This window comes from Motacilla alba, chromosome 1A, assembly GCF_015832195.1.
Source record: "Motacilla alba alba isolate MOTALB_02 chromosome 1A, Motacilla_alba_V1.0_pri, whole genome shotgun sequence".
Lineage (NCBI taxonomy): Eukaryota > Metazoa > Chordata > Aves > Passeriformes > Motacillidae > Motacilla > Motacilla alba.
Genome location: NC_052031.1, coordinates 49334849 through 49350799, shown reverse-complemented (window position 1 = coordinate 49350799; position 15951 = coordinate 49334849). Strand labels below are relative to the sequence as shown.

Sequence of the window (15951 nt, the reverse complement as noted above, 5' to 3'; positions counted from 1 at the left end):
GAGAACCTTGATGATATAATTGTGTAGTCTAGAAACAGAGTAACTTCATGGCAAGAAAAGACAGCAGAAATGCTAGAACAGAGACCCTGTCCACAGAACACCAGAAAAGGAGCATGGCAGCATGGAGAGCTTTTTCCAAGGCTTGAACCTAAAACTGTAGCTAAATGTTTCACTAACCTGTGTGTAAGGTGAGGCAAGCTGGAGGTGCTGCTATAGGAAGAGGTGGAAGTTTTAATGTGAAATCAGAAGTGACAGAGCTGAGTGACTGAATTTGGTCAAGCAAGCCCTGTCCTGAATTTTAGCTTCACTCTTCATCATTCTGTCACAAGCCCCAAATCCATCTGTCTTTCGCTGTAGTAACTGATAAAACCCCTGTGTCTCACTATCTTTCAGGTAAAACTTGAGACCAGTCTTCAGTCTTACTGACTGGCTTTCCTGATACACAGTGTGTGTTGGGCATCTCTCTACTTCCATTTATAGATTCCTGAGGAGCCTAGCTCCCATGGGTGAGATATCTTTATCCCAGCCTTGCTGTGAGGAAGTGTTTTGTGCAGTTTTCAGCGAGTGTCTTAAAACCAGGTTGAGCCTGCCCAGCCCTATCTCTGCATCACAGGAAGCGTGATTAGATATGTGCAAGTGGCCTCATGAATCAGCCCTGACAGATCTGTGCTCTGCTTTTGACTGCAATTGTGTGGTCCTGTCCCACAGGTAGTGTTGAGTCACCCTGGCAAGACTGAAGCAGTTGCCATCTTCTATTCCCCTGGTTTAAGGCCAGATTGGATGAGACCCTGAGCAACCCGATCTAGTGGGTGGTATCCCTGCCACAGTGGCTGGAACTAGAGCATTTTAAGGTCCCTTCCAAATTAAATAATTAACTAAGATATGATTCTGTGTTGATATGTTAAATGGGTTTAGAGCTCCACAGGCTGATGGAGTTACAGGCTATTCCTGCCCAGTGTACAAATATAGGACCCTTCTGAAAAGCCACTGCATGGTAAGCACTGGAGCTGTCCCAGTTTGTATTTCCTTCAGCTGAGCCATCGTCCTCTGCTATTCCAGCTGCAGAATGGGGATTAGGCAGACAGGCTTTACTGACGTGATTTGTACTGGGTTAAAACTCACAATTGAGTTATGCAGGTTCTGTGTTAATAAAACCTTTCCATTATGCCACCACATGCTCTAAAGCACATTAGAAAGCGGCTGCATTGTGAAGGGCTTGGGGAATTCAGATCTGCTTTCCTGCAGCTGTTTTTCTGTCCCTGCCAGGGTTAGGTGCATAATGTGCCATTAGTTTCCATCTGCTAGGGCTGGAAAGAACCATCTCTGCTCCTAAAAGATAACCCATGAAAAACTCCTCCAATGCTAAACTGGGGTTTTTTTTCTTTTTTTTTTTTTTGGAACCATTTCACGACTAAAAGGGAAGCAGGAGAATTGCTAGAATGTGGGAGGCTCCTTCCTATGGAAGGGTGATTCTCCCTGGATCAGGTACAAAACTGGTTGTGTTTCCATAGGAATGCCAAGTATTTCATGGATTCCTGCTCTCCTCTGCCTTGGTTGCTTTATCCCAGTCTTGTGCTGTGTCTCACCAGCCTGAAGCGAGAAGCAAAACCTCACCCAGTGAGTGATCATAGTGCCTGGGTAAAAAGGGAAGGTTATGCTACTCTTGGCCCAAAGAAGCAGACAATCCTGCACATGCACATCCATGCTGCTCCCTCCTGATGTAATATGTAAGAAAATAAGCATGGATTCCCAATTAAATGCTATTGAGATTAGAGGTGAGGTAGCCAATATTTGATGGGGTCTGGGAAGGGGAGATGGTTGTCTAACCCTAAGTCAAGTAGTCAGGGTCTTACCTGTGTTTGGAGAAATTCTCTGTGCCGTGGACTGACAGGTGGCTGCTTTACTCAGGACCCTGTCTGTGAGGATGGAGGGATTTCCTGGCTTCAGTGGCTTTGTTTTGGACCTTGATGGTGCTAGTTACAAGAGAGGGTGCTAAAGGATCACTGCAATTCCTTATGCAGAGCAGAGGGTTTCAGTGCAATGAAAAATGATGATTGCTTATTTCTCGGTTTCTTTTAAATTAGGGTTAATTGAAAAAAATTGGGCAGTTCTCAAAAATGGGAAGAAAAGGCCTTCTCAAGAGAGAGATTAAGTTTTCAAATAGGTATGAATGGTTTAAAATAGAGGACTTTGATAATTTAAAAATAAGTGCATCAAATATGTCACCAAAAAGCCTGGGCATTCTACTGAAGAAACAACTCACTTGACAGACTATCAAATCACCTGAGTGTAAATGCCTTCCCAGTGAAAGACCTGTATCAGCTGATGGTTGTCCTGTGTATGTGGCCTATATCCTTGTCTATGTTACATTTGCACGGGTTCAGTGCTTCTTGCTTTGGAAAGCTGTAATGCAGCAGCCAGTAATGGGACCAACATTAGTCTATAATTTCTTTTTTATCCACCTTCAAACAAAATCCTGTCAGGCAGCATGGGGAAGTTGAAAGGAAGAGCGTGAGGGAAAAAGTGTTTACTAACAGGAGAGGGAAGGATCGGGCATGTATGTGGAAAGTTTGTGGAAATGGTCTTAAAGCAGGGAGGTAGACAGGACCACTAAAAGCTTTGTACATCAGAGTGCAGCCTGATGTGCAATTGTCATTTGGAAACTTATGGCTCTGTGAGGCTGAAAAGTTTTTTTGAAGTGCTGCTAAAACTAATTATCCTAGAGAAATGAAGGTAAACTAAAACAAAGAAAAAAATATACTATGGGTTGCTGTGCATAAAACATTAGTGCAAATTTGATTTTCCTTTCTACCCTCCTCCCCAGTTTTTGTGGCACGTGGGTGGGAAGAGTGCAGAGTGAGGCAGAGTGGTGTGGGGAAAATTGCTTTATCAGCCTGGTGCAGCCTGCAGGGGTTTGAGTGGGTGTTTGGTTCCAGACTTGGCACACTCTGACTGCCCTGGCAAGGGTGCCCGCGGGGCTGCAGAACCTCAGCCATCTTACTGTTAGCTGGGGATTTGCCATTCTTCCTGATGGCAGGGGGGTGGGGAGTGGAGCTGGCTGTAGGGACAGGCTGTTCTTTCCGTGAAAGATGGGAGCTCTTTTGCAGTCGCTCTTTGAGATTTACTGTGGGTCCACAGTGGCTGTCTCCTCACCGTGTGCCAAGTCTGTCTTTACTATCCTGACCTATGCTCTGGTTTTTCTTTCCCTTCCACTCACTCTCACAAATAACGTGGAAGCTCTTTAAGCGCAGTGCAGTGCCTGGCAGGAGGCTGTGCTGCACACACTGTGCTGCACACCTGCTGCACGCGCTGTGCAGGTGCTGACACCTCCTGCCTCAGCCTCCTGCCACAGGAACAGGTATGGCAGCTCCTCTTCCAGAGACAAGCAGTACCGCAGAGGGGGTTTTACTTTTTTCAAAGAGGTGTTATGACAGAGCTGTCCCTTCTTTTCCTCGCTGAAAAATTTTAAATTATTTTTGACCCTTACCTGACTCAGACCAAACCAAACATCCTTCCTGCACAGCATTCCATGGGGATGGGCACTTGAAGCAGTGTGCATCCTGGCAGCAAAATGGATGAGTGCTTGGGGCATGTAAGAATCTGTAGGAAGTAAGTCTTGAAATATAAGGGTAGATCATGAGTAAGGAGCCTAAATCTTCTGCGGTAGTTTTTCCTACTACACCTCTGACTCCATGTCTGATTGTATCTGGGTAGGAAGAATCATTCTCGGAGAAACAAAAAGATTGTATAGAGAAGAGTTTTATTAAGTCACTGCTAGGTGTGTTTGAAAAAGGATGCTGCATGTAGGGTTTGAAAAATAAATTTGCAGACGTTGATGGGTCTTTCAGCTGTAGGTATCCTGACTCTAGTAGGAGATGGTATGTTTTCTCAGAGAGCAGCACATCAAACTACTGCTCCTGATGGGTCCTCTGACAGGGAAGGAAGCAGCCATCCTAATCCACCAAGAACTAATTTATCACATATATCTGGTCACTGATGCTCCTCCAGATGACACTGACAATGTCTCATCTTGCTGAGCTGGGCAGATTACCAATAATTTTATGACTCTTTGCCTTGGTGATCTGCTGATCCAGGGGCTGAAATGTCTGCAAAATGATGCAGCCTTCTCTGCAGTGGACCTTTGCAGGCTGCTGAGACCCTACTGGAGCCCTGCCCTCTGGTTAGGGGAAGACGGCTGGGTTTTGTACTCTGCTCACCAACATTTTGTACTAGCTACGTCTCAGCTAAGTAATCATCTTTCTTCCAACCTCATGGTAAAGTCACTTAATTGTGAGAAGCGGAAGGGAAGTTTTGGAAGTGTTCTGTGGAAGTGATGTAGTTAAGTATCATAGAATGGTGTGAGTTGGAAGAGACCTTACAGATCATCTTGTTCCAACTCCTCAGCCAAGAGCAGGGACAACTTTCACAAGACCAGGCTGCTCAGAGCCCATCCAATCTGTCCTTGAACATTCCCAGGAAAAGGTACTGCTTCTTTGGGCAACCATTTTAGGTGCCTCACCACCCTCGACACAATCATAGAATAGTTTGGGTTGAAAGGGACCTTAAAGATCAGCTTGTTCCAACCCCTCCGCTGTGGGCAGGGACACCTTTGCAGTGGCAGTATTGAATCAGTGTGCACTACGGAGAGGAGGCAGGAATGTGAGGGCAGCTGACCTAGTGAAGGTAAGGGAAGCTGCATGGGACAGAGGAAATGCATGTGATCCCTTGGTGTTATTTAAAAATTTTAAATTCTTAAATGGATGTCTAGGAGGTACCAAACAGCAACCTAATAAAGAAGTAGTTCCTACAGAGTCAGGCAGAATGGAGATTGGGTGTTAAAACTAAAAGGCTCATGAGAGACTCTGAAAAGAGAAAAGGAAATATTTGGCATGGCTAGAAAGTAAGGATGGGGTAATGGGCAAGGCTATCACCTGTGTGTCCAAAATGAAGTGAGATTAATGCACAACTGAAATTTCTGACTGGAAAGAGCATGGGGAAAAATAAGTTAGACTGTAAATAAGAGGAAGAAACATGTATTTCCAGAGGCTGTCAAAAACTCTAGAATAAATAGAGTGTGAAGTTGAATATATATGAAAACAAATAGGTCACAGGAATACAAATGTGGTACCAGTCCTAAATCTGAATAGAGGCGATGAAGACAACAGGCAGAAAGACATCAAAGAGGCAGTAGAACTATGCTGCTCTGATTGATGAAGGCTTTAGCTAGCCTGCCCTATTAGCAACATGCTGTGTAGGACCTGCCTTTTTCAGAGACGGTTGGTCTGCAGTGAATTGTGTTGGTAACCCGCTCTTATATATTGTGTTTTCTGTTCAAGGAACCTGGAGTGCCCTTGGAAGGTAGCAAATTCTTTGGCAGATTGGAAAAGAGAGAGATGTGTGGGTGTTAGACTGGTTTTAGTGTCACACAATCAAAACTATGGGCTGAATTTTATCTTGAGGTCCCAGGGAAGGTATCAGTGGAAGATGAGGTAGAGAGCGTGTGTCTTGTGGCTCTTGCCTGTTTATCCTGCACACCTGAACAGCCAGAAACCTCTCTGAATGCAGGGAGACCTGCATTTACGCTAATCTATTTGCAGTACTTTGCTTGCCTCTACATGTGGAACTTGGACGCTTCTCCCATTGTTCTTAGGAAAGATTTTTGGGGAAATAATTTTCCTTGTGAGCACTGTCCTCATCAAAGGCTGTAGTAGTTGAGATTGAGAATGCTCTGAAGTCAAAGATGCTGGAGAACAGTTTGGGAGACTCTTGCTCAGCTCTCAGCTTTGCCCCATGTTTCCTGCCTGCTCTTTGGTAAATGCATTCACTTCTCTGTGCTCTTGCTTCTTGTGTGTGAAGCAGAAATCATAATGCATCGTTAGCCTGTCCTGTTCAGTTAGATTAAAAACCTTTTGGAGCAGGCAGCATGTTCTACTGCATGTTTATGTAACATTTTGCATAATTTGATCTTGGCTAGCATCATCTAGGACACGTGGAGATACCTCATAAATAATACTAATAATATTTTAATATTGTTAATGCTTAGCACATTCACAGCATTTAACCTCCCCCTAAAACAGCACTCAGCACTGTTGACATCGCAGTGATTGAGCGTGAGTCATGTTGGCTCCTTTCCCTGGCGTGGTTCAATCTGTCAGCTAGCCAGAAAGCTGAGCCTTTAGTGAACATGCACTGGGTGTCAGGAACACCTGGATCTCAATGCAGCCCTGGTAGTAACTTACTGTGTCATTGCTGGGTGATGTTGTTTCTTTTGGTTATTTTTTATTTAAAGTGAACTCTGGTCTTTGGCCATCTCACTTGAGATAGTGGGAGCAGAGCTTTTCTGTGTTAGAAATTAAAAGTATTACACATCCTGAAAACCAGTCTCTAAGAAGCTCATGCATTGGAAAACCCGAACTAGGGACACTTTTGAAAAACTCCGCTCTTCTTGTGCTGGCTGTCTAATCAGGAACAAAGGGGAAGGATTTATGTACCTTAAGAGGTAGGTGTGGAACTCAGTAGAAGTTCACATGGTGTCTTGAAGGAAAATACTAGACAATTTATATAATCTCGTTTTCTCTGACTGCTCTTTGTTGCAGGATGTAAGAGGAGGGATGGAAAAGAGACCAGATGTACTAGGAGAGTGCTGACACATCTGCTCACCCACCACAGGGTCTCTTTTCCTCCTCAGATGAGAAGCTTAAATACTGAGAATCTCTCCTGCCCTTTGTCACACAGACACATCAGGACCTTCCTTTTCAGGAGTGCATCCACAGCCCAGTTGTGTGCTTGAGGAGGTTCCAGCAGCTGCTGTGAGCCTGGCTGGAGCTCCTAGCTTCCAGTTATCTGCTGAGACAGATTGGCTCAGTCATCTGCAGTCTTTTCTCCAGGCACGTGTCCTGCAGGACATTGGTGCCAAATCTTCCAGAATACCCTCAGGGAACCAGGGCAGAATGGCCAGCTACAAGCCTTCAAAACAATTAAAAACTGAGAAGAAAAAGGTGTGCTCAAAATAGGGGGTGGTGCCAACTTAAACTCTGAAAATTTCTTTAATTACAGCCAATAAATGAAACAAGCAACAGGAGTTTGTATCCAGCTCTCTGTTACTGCCCTGGATTTTTACCTAGACTGTATGCAATTTCTTCTGAGTGACCTTACCTGAGCACTCACTACACTTCTGAATTAATCTTTATTTACTTTGCTGCAAAGCTTTGTCCCTGCACGTTTTTTTTTTTTGGTTTTTTTTTTCTGTTCTGAAGCACTTGTCAGAAAATCCTGCTAAGCTAAGCACCCAGCATAGGATTTAGTGATGTTCCAGCCGCTGAAAACATCACACTGCTGGGAGAAGAGAGAAAGAATAAAGCCACTCTGCATTTCTTTCTGCCCCTCTAATCTAGCACTTCTACTAGAGGCAGAGTACCCTCTAAGATAATTTAGCCTTGGAAACTGGCTGTCTGGAGGAGCAAGGTGCTTACTTCCACATCCTTCGCCAGGTGGTGTGCTGGGGTACGTGATACTGCCCTGAAACCTGCAGAGAGAAGAGCCCCTGTGCAGAAGGGCATACCCCCCTTTTAAACTGTGAGAAGGTCCTTAATCTACCTTTTGTATTTTCATTGTCATCCTTACATTCCTGCTAGGCAAAATGACCTTTTATTAAAGGTGTCCTGCACTGCCTTCAGACATATTTGAGTTGTACATCCCTCTAAGCTCAGCTTGCACTTGTGTGGCCTTTGACAGGGATAGGTGGGAAGCTGCAAAGAATGGAAAAAGTAGTTTTTAACATCTGAAAACTACTATGGACGAGAAAGATGGCAATGCTGAACAAAGAAACCAGTGCAAGGAAAAGGAACAGGAGCACAGTTATTGTTTGGTGGGCTTTAGCCCTTTGGTGCTGGTGAAGTTTCTTCTACCCTATTTCTTCTCCAGGGGAATGGCTTCTTATTCAAAGACATTCCATCCTTCCTTTGTATTTGCTGTAAAGTTCAGCACCCAGGACCCAAATCTCTGTCCTTCATGGTTCTGTGCCTCCAGTCTGAGGGTGGTGACTCCCAGCTCAAGCCTGGGCAGTGGCTGGGAGCTGCATAGCAGCACCTACTTCAGGAGGTTCATTGGAATATCCTCTTCATGCCCCACAGATGGCTTCCCAAGGTATACAGAACCTAAAACCCATAACAAGAGGACAAACCCTACACCCACCCATAAGCAAACCTAACAACATTAGGAGCAGTGAGGGGGCATAAAAGTACAGCTTTCCTTCTAAATTTCTCTTCCCTGCCTGTCCCAAGGCATCCACGCCTGCCCTCCTAAATCTAACATTGCTGGTTCTTTCCTCTTTCTTCCTTGAAATTGAGTCACACAATCACTGCTGTTATGGTGCTGTATTTATTTAGTGGTTATGTCTAGTGGGCCCACCCAAGATGAGGACCCTGTTCAAACCTATCATGGTTTGATGGTAAAAGAAGGGACTGCAGCACTACCAAACACGGCAGGACTGTTGCATCAGTTTGACAGGTGCTGAGGAGCACTCACACAATTTTGGATGAAGCTGCTGGGTCACAGGGCAATGAAACACAGAAGCAGAGGGAGGACTGGGGGATATTTTTTCCTTTCCCCTTGTAAAACGCTTTTTTTATACTTTAGAAGGAAATTTCCACCAAGTAAGCTTGGCCACAGCCAGATGAAATCTGATAAAAAGTGGCTTGGGCTCTGGTTAGAGAATGGTGACTCCACCAGTCTCTCTGATCATGTCACTTCCTGGGATCATGGAGGATGGGGCACTGTACCAGAACATTCAGCTACACTGGTAAAATTCAGATTTCATCATTCTGGAGCACATTACTAATTGAAACCACTTCTGAACTACAAATACCTTCCTGTTTTGGCCTGCCGAGTTCAGCTCGTCTCTGGAGCAGAGGTCCAACTGAGTCCAAAATCAAAGACTAGCTCTTCCAAGGTCCCTACTTTGCCGCTGCTGTCAATAGGGAATTGCCTGTGTTATGTGAAATATCAGTAAACAATAAGAACTTTAAAATTTGGACCCCAGTTTTGTGGGTCAGGTGGTTTTCTCAGCTGGTCCTTCTCTGGTGTCTGTTACTCCTATGACTCCATTTGCAGCAGGAAGCAACTGCTGGATCTGTCACTCTGACTAGGAGATTTTGGAGCAAAATTCTTTCACCTGTCACACAGCATATCAATGGTCCAAGCTGCAGTCCTATAGCCTCATGCTGTGACCTTGTTGAAGCTCCTAATGTGAAGCCAGGTCAGATTTTGGATAGTTATCTGCAAGGCAGAGCCAGAATGCTGCAGGAGGCACCATTTGGGAGTCAGCAGGAGGTGTGATTCCTCAAGTCAGTCTTGAACTGGTTCCACAGCATGGTGGAGTATTGCTTTCCTGGCAGGAAAGACAGGCAACCTCAATCCCAGCCATCTGAGGGTATTAAAAAGCTCTTTCTCCAGTTACAGTCATTATCTCTAATACCCTGCTTAAGTTTAAACTTGGATAATTACTTTCATCTGACCTAAAAAAAAGGTTCTCAGGTGGGTTTATTCCTAGGTACAGTATTTTTTCATGCTTTCTGTAGTAAACAGCTTTGTAGGAATGCTGCACACTGTTAAACAGATGCTCTGTTGCACCCTGAAAGACAGATGCAATTTGGAGGTGGGTCATTATCATTTGAGAAGCTCTGGGGCTCAGCTGCTACAGGCAGGAGGTAATCATTAATAGCAGGGCTGTGCAGCAGCATGGATGAGGATGCATGGTTTTGTGAGATGGAATTAGTGGTGGGATGCACACACCCCTCCTGGAGAAAACACCAAGCTGCTTTACAACACCAGCGTGTGTCCATGTAAATGGTGTGACAGACAGACAGAATTCTTGGTGTAACTCATGCTAGCTTTAGTACCAATGAGTCCTGGTGGTCAAGGGTATCTGAAAGAAGCCTTGCTTTTCCGTGTAGCCTCCTGTTTGATTAGGGGCCCTATATGAGGTCAGAGTCTCCTGTTGTCTCCCATTTCTGGAGTATCTGAAGACTTGTCTCATTGTGTTAATACCTCTTTTTTCTTCAGGTTCTTTCTTAGCCCTTTAATCTTCACTGTGTATTTTTCCTGACAGAAATTTCTTACTACTATTTTCGGTTTTAGTGGACTTGAGAGTTTAATGGATGCATTTAGAACATCTGAATAAATCATTATGGAAAGAGTTTTAAGAAAGGAGATATTTGCTTCATCTTGTTTCTGTAATGAAAAAACGCAAACCTAACAAAATTTTTCAAAACCCATCTTCAATCCTTGCCAAACTTTGAAGGGGAATATGATATGGTGCCTGAGAAACAACTGACTTAAATTCAAATTTAACTGAGAACTTAATGAAAACCGAGCTATGCAGCCAAAAGCCTGTGCGGCCTCATTCAGGACCCACTTTCTGAGCAGCCCCTGGAAGTATGATCAGAGGGTCTGACCAATGGTGCTTTGGTTTTTTTGGTGTTCATCTGGTTTAACATGGGAACAACTGAATCTTTGACCTTTTTAATGAACCTGTGCTTGATAGAACATCCCTTCCAAAGGGCAGAAACAGAGGAGCATTGCCAACCACTTAAAATTTCTCTACTGCATCCCCCTTCTGCAGTTTCTTGTCCTGCCTGCCAGTAACACCAACACAAGTTAAGCCTTCCCCAATGCCTCTCAAATCAATGTAACAGTGCAGTTTCTCTGCACTTGGCTGTACCACAGTCCTTTCCTTGGCATCAATATTGTTGAAGGCTTGAAGACCTTGGTAATGCTTATGTCAGGTGTCTGAAGTTCAGGTGCTGCTCTTTCAGAAAAGTGTACAAATGATGGTGGGATGAAAGCAAATGTATACAAGATTGCGCTACATGGGAACACCCAGAGCATGTCAACCTTGAGTGCTTGCAAGAATGCTTTATAAACTGCCCTTGTGGCTTGGCCACCATGAAATCCCAGCACTGCAATGCTGGGTGTTGGCATTTGATTTCCAACAGAAACTTAGAACTCCAAACAGAACGGGGTGTTCTGTTGGGTCAGAAAAAAAACCAAACCAAACAACCTTTTTTTTCCTGTTATGTTGAATTTTTTTCTTTGCACTGAAAAAGACATAGAAGAAATTCTTCAGTCTTAACAAAATGGGATTTTTAAAGTTTCTTGTTTGAAAAGATGTTTTGATTGCTTTGATCTATTTGAACACAAACAAATTTTGAGAGGTATTTTCCTTCACGTGAACACAGTGTTACATTCAATTTCTTCTAGTGAGTTAGCTCAGCAGACTGAGCTGAATAGAAAGAACCCTGTTGATTCTGCCAGTTTATTTTGTAGGAAAAAGACAAAACTCCCATGTATCAACCCGGAAGGGAAAAAAACCCACAAAAGCTGAGTGTTGATAAGAAAAAGTGGGAGGGGGCAAAGAGTGAAATTTGCCTGTGAAAACATTTTCAAAAGACAACAGCAAGGAGGTAGAGAAAATGAGCATTTCTTTCCTCAGGGCTGTTGCCTTCCCTGACCTTTACAACAAATCCCTCCTTCCATTATCATGAAATATTAACTGTCCTGCTTCAAGTACAGCATCCTACTGGCTTCTTGCAGGACAGTCACAAAGCAGGGAAGGAAAGTAGGGAAGGAACATAGCTCTGTCCTTAGCTTGTTTCAAAAGGTGGGCAAGAAAATGTAATCACTGCAGACTGGAATGACAGGGTGAGGCCATTTAGCTGGTGGGAAGGAAGGTGGGATGAGTGGTAGGTGGGGAGGAGCCCAAAGGGGAAGCAGAGAGGAGTGCTCATGCAGATGTGATGCAGAGAGTCCTCAGCCGAGCCTGCAGCTCAGAGATGGGATGCCACAAGTGTTTGCGATGCATTGCATGGGGCTCCATGCTCTCACTTGAGTCACTGAGCTGTTCTCTGTTGGGGTAGGAACAGGTTCTGCCATGACCAGCCATACCATAGGGCTGGCAGGATTTTCCCCCTTGCTGGAAATGCTTTGTAGTCAGGCATTTCTCTGCACATTAATCAGGTCTGAGACATTCAGGACTTTAATTGGCACAAGGCATATCCTAGGAGTAGTTTGGAAATAGCAGCAGGAAACACTGAGGTATTGCCATGCTTATAAAGCTTTTATATTTTCTCTGCTGTTAGAAGTGCCTGCCAGCCTCTGGGAGCTACTTGTGCCTCTGCAGCTGATGACGGAGGAAGAAGAGAGGGGTCCCCAAAGCACTGTTTTATTTTGCTCTGTTGTGTTTTTGTCAGTGATAAAAAATGGAGATTAGGGTCAATCCCAAGAACTTTAAGTGGTACTCAGCTTTTTAGGTGCAAGGTATTTACAGCTGCAGCACAGCAGACGTTTCTTCTGCTATTTGTCATTCAGAAATTGAGCCCAAAAGCTTTGCCTGTCTCCCATCACCTGTTTCTAACATATTTTTCCATTATGCACAGTTGTGTTATCAAGCACTACCACAAAACATGTCCCAGAAACATCTGCATATCTCCTTAAGTGTTCTGTAGTTTGTGGCTTTCAGTGCATCCCAGATGGTTTGGGGTGTGTGCTGGTGATGCATGTCCCTGTTGAATGTATCCTCATCCCAGAGTTGCCCTGTCCATAGGGTGTGGAGGATCAATAGATTGACAGTGGCTGTCTCTGGCCAGCAGCTGGCCAGGCCCTGCTCGGGGTGCAGAAGGACAGGGTTGGCACCCAGCAGCAAAGAAAACTCTTGCTGCCACAGGCAGGCACCAGCTATAGAACCAGTAAAAGTTTTTTAGGCAAAATATAATCTAGATATGGATCTTGATGTCTCCAGAGAGTGCTGAAATGACCAAAACTTTTTTAAGGGGGAGACACTTCTGTGGATAATGAGACCAGCCCATGGTTACTCAATGATCATTGTGGATCCTCCCAGCTGAGAATATTCTGTGATTAACTCAGGAATTACTTCTTTTGCTGTATATATATATTTTTTTTTTCAAATGAGGGCCATGGTTCTTTTATCTGAAAGGGTTTGAATCAACTGTGAACTGTAACAGTTAGTGGGGAAAAAACCCTCCCTTTAAGGGCAAGTTATTACATAGTGGATTCCTGTGAATTTTCTGGTGCACTTTGTGGTGGCTGAGGAGAGAAGCTGACCATGGGCAGAATTTGTGTGGGTCTCCTTTTAGTTTTTCAAACCATTTGCAGGCCCCAGAATTCACTGGGAAAGATATTGGGAATGAGGCTGTGGGAAGGGAGAGGAGCAGTGAGGAAGGGCTGGAGCGGGGCGGGGAGAACATGTGCATGGGTTTGCTGGTAATTAGGAGATTTAAACTTTGAAAGAAGTTAATTAATAACGAAACTTCTGACTGAATGATGCAGATTATGAAGACTGGCTTTGTCAGCAGCTGCAATTAATTACAGGCTCAGGCACAGGGAAAAGGAGGGGGGTGAGGGATGTGGGAGAGGGGAGGCATCACCAAAAGAAAGATGATAAACCTGGCTGCAGGCTGTTGCTGTGGTGACAGGAGGCAGTAGCTGTGGTTTACAACGGTGACACATTGAAGGAAGCAGATAGTCCTAATTACCCCCTCCACCGACCCAAGCAGGCAGCAAGCCCTTCTGATTCAGGGTAGGAGATGCTCTGGTTTTCTCCTTGCACTTTGTTCCTTTCTGCTGTAGGTTTGATGTGCTTTTTCAGTGTTTCCAGCTGCTCTGAAAGGAAAACCGTGGGGCAGTGGCTTTCTCTAATGCCACTGTAATAGCTTGGGAATGGCCAGTGGTTCTGTAATATTGTTGGGAAGCCTGGACAATGCTGGCAAAACTCTGAGAGCTGATATCTAAAAAGCAGGGGAGAAGAAATCATCTGCAACTGGCCATGGCATTTTGAGCAGGAAGATGAGATGAGATTGCACAGCTGGCCTAAGTTTCATGCTTTTTGGGAAAGCTTGCCATGTCTTGTTAGGTCTTGTGCTTCAGGGTCCCACCAGAAGTTGACAGCACCCTGCCATGGTCTGCATGGCCTTGTGGGGGGCTCTGCAAGGGCAGTGAGAGAAACATGGAAGTGTGCTGCCCTGGCATTGCCGCTGCCAAGGCATGTGCATAGAAGTGTACATCTGTGTTAGATAAAAACTCCTGACTTTCCTGAGTTGGGCTGTAGTCAGAGTAACACTCTCTGCCTCCAAACTCTCTTGTGTCATGCTTTCTGGAGGAAAAAAAAAAAAAAAAAGCCAACTGGCTTTTAAAACAATTTCTGCTTTTCATTTGCCACGCATTAATTTATTCCAGGAAGGTTTGAGGCCCTGGTTTTGTCCACATATCTTCTGACCTCCTTATGTCCAGACTTTTGCAACCGTTGGCTCTGACTGGTCTGAAACTGTTTTGGCCCCTTGAAGAATGTCATTCAGCACTGATCCCTCTATCAGGGCTTCACTGGTGCTGCCTTTCCAGTAACTGTCAAAGCACCTGCAAAAATGGAAAGGCTGAGAGACCTGGGGCTGCTCAGGCTGGAGGAGAGATGGTTTAGGGTTTATCCATGTGTATTGATACCTTATAGGAGGAGTAAAGGACACAGACTGCTCAGTGATGCCCAGTGCCAGGGCAACAGGTAATGGTCATAGCCTGAAAAGTGCGATATGTCCTATTTTAACTTATTACTTTCTGTGTAAATAATCGAATGCTGGAGCAGGTTGCCCAGAGATGTTCTGGTGCCTCAATACCTGAAGATATTCAAGCCCCAAGTGGATGCAACCCTGAGCAATCTGCTGTAGTTGATGCTACTTTGAGCAGGGAAGTGGACAAGATGACCTCCAGAGGCCCTACCAACGTCAACCATTCTGTGGTTCTGTAAGGGAATGGTGACACCAAACAGAGTTTGAAGAGTCCAGAAAAAGAACTGCAGTCTTATCTAAAATCCCTGTGGGAGCTAATGGAAACCTCTCAAATTGCTTTCCTGGGCTTCAGATCTGATCATTAAAGAAATGTGCAAGAGAGAGGAAGGTGGGAAGTTGAAGTTGTGTTGCATACACCCTGAGTGAAAATACTCGGTGCCCTTTTGGTGCATTCCTCTCAGAAAAGGGCCTGGTTTTGAAGCCTACATCGAGGGTGGGCTTCATGTGCATTACTTTGTAGAGCACATGGGATTAACTTTGTGAGGGATAGTGATAACACATTCTTGAAGTCACCTTAGAGCATATTTGGAACAGGAGAACTAGTGCCCTGCTCTTGTCTGATTTTGCAACTGAAGGTAGCTCACCACAAACCAGGTGGGGGAGAAGAGAGAGAATTAATAATCTTCTAGATCAGATTGTGCAGTTTAGTCATAAATCACTGTCAGAGAATGAGCATGGAAGAGTTGCTCAGAACAAACCACAGAAGCTGAATGTCTTTCAGAAGTGATCAGAGATACAGGCTGCCCTTTCAGATTCAGTACTGAAAGGACTGAAAATGGATGCACTCAGTGGGTTGTATTTTAAGTAGATAATTTTGTGCCTCTTCTATTTAAAAAAGATTAAATTGTCTGACAGTGGAGACTGGGCAGATATATTGTTGTGGGGTGTGTAAAATGCCCAAGAATGTTTCTGCCAGAGGCTGGAAGTCTATTTAGTCTACATCACAGCTTTGCAATGAGAACACTGGAAAGTACTGCACAAATGCACACACTTTTAGAGCTAAAATACTGTAAATGAGTTCTTGGAAAAGTGTGTATCAGGCTTTAAAACTCCTTCAGGAGGAGAGGGATGGTGAGAGGGGGCAGCTAGAGCATGTAGAGTACAAAGGTCACACAAATACACCATTTTTATCTACTTCTGTGATACGTAAATGAAGTGGCACTTGACAAAATTATAGGACAACAAATTAATAATAAATAGGAAGGAACAGTTTTTAATGTAAAGTATAATTAGCCAATGTAGCTCCGGGCTGCTAACTATTATCAAAGCAGATATTTTAGCAAGATTATCAACAAAGGATTCAAATGAATAAGCAAAG

General features: G+C 44.3%; 1 protein-coding gene across 6 annotated transcripts in view; it reads left to right on the top strand.

Moving 5' to 3' along the window:
- The window catches only part of CACNA1I (calcium voltage-gated channel subunit alpha1 I), a 164548-nt gene that overhangs the window by 62569 nt on the left and 86028 nt on the right, over positions 1 to 15951 (top strand). The window lies entirely within an intron of this gene.